At 33.3% G+C, this 1,443-nt stretch overlaps 1 protein-coding gene across 4 annotated transcripts in view; it reads right to left on the reverse strand.

Annotated features, from left to right (window-relative positions):
* Window positions 1-1,443, reverse strand: part of LOC307120270 (uncharacterized protein) — a 911,732-nt gene that overhangs the window by 490,562 nt on the left and 419,727 nt on the right. The gene's annotated exons all lie outside the window — the stretch shown is intronic.

A 1,443-nucleotide genomic window follows, 5' to 3' on the forward strand; every position in this document is an offset into this window, starting at 1 on the left:
TTATAATATTATATACATTCTCATATATATATAGCCTACAATATAACATTTTTATATTATTATTATTATTATTTAAAATTAGTATTATTGCCCCTGGTTCAGTAATGAACTCTTGTAATAAAGTAGCAGTGGCTGGGACAGATTTTAAGTATCACCTCAAGATGCAATCTAATCCTGTTTACATGAAATAAGCCGCTCATGAGCAGGTTTAAGCTTACGGACCTGTTACTATGACAGCAAGTCCAGGATGAGCTTCGAAGAACCAAACAATCCAAGATCATGTCAAATCGTCAACAATCAAATCCAGCTAACTGAGTTAGCGACGTACGAAGAACGGGCCCCTGTTGCCTGTTTGAACAATAACAATAACATTAAAAATGTCATATTAACATCTTATTATATCAGCTGTGCCTGTACTCGTAATTCTAGCCATTCCAAAATAGACCCGAAATGTTTATTTTCATTAGCATAGGTTTCAATGTTCTAGTTTAATGGTCAAAAAAATCCTAGTGGACATACAGGGTCATAGGGATGTTCAAATTGTGTGATTCAGAGATGGACTGATGGTCATGGCCCCTGAAAAGTTGCTTTGTAATAGTTTTAACAGTTATCTAGTGCAACTCATCTACGGTATATGTCCGGGACTTTTTTTGTGTACAAAAATGTGGTTTGAACTGTTGGGTGAAACAGATTCTGCATGAATATGTGTTATTACTGGAAGTGTGTGGTTGATGTCAGTTGTGTATTTGAGGAGTCAGTAGTGTGTCTCAAAAGATTTAAGATCCTCCAAAAGATCTTCTATAATACTATAAATGAATGATGTAAATGTAGAAAAATACTTTTTGCCCACACAATGATGTAACTACAATATTTAACAGCAGGAGTCAATTTACAAAGTTTGGCAGAAATAACCTTTCATCCAATATAATATATAGATAAGCTTTTAAATTACAGTTTAGTCACTGTGTTTATATTGCTCAGAATAGAGTTGAACAGCAAGTTATCTTGAGAAAAAGGTCAACGTTTTAAACTTTAGTGTTAAATGGAGAAGAGACACACAATGATCACTCTACAAGTGTTTAGCTCAGCTATTTCTGATTACAAACTCTAAAATCATGACAAATTCAGATTATGAGTTAATCAGATCGGTTTTAATGGCATCCATCACAAGAACATAGGCTAAAGATATCTTTCAAGTTTGTTTCTACTATTAAAAAATTGCGTGTATACAGGCTTGTTTAAGCCCACTTTTCACAGTCAGTAACAGTTATGCTATATTTATATAACAATGCATAAACACATATTTGTTTTTCAGTGCAGTTTTTACAGATTCAGAGTTTGATCAAGGACACAGTGCTGATATTTCATGGATCAAACCTTACTGGATTTGAATTTTAAACATTTCTTTAAACAGACATTAAAGCATCAGTGTGTGGAGTGTGA

Source organism: Gobio gobio (genome assembly GCF_949357685.1).
Source record: "Gobio gobio genome assembly, chromosome: 24".
Classification (NCBI taxonomy): Eukaryota; Metazoa; Chordata; class Actinopteri; order Cypriniformes; family Gobionidae; genus Gobio; species Gobio gobio.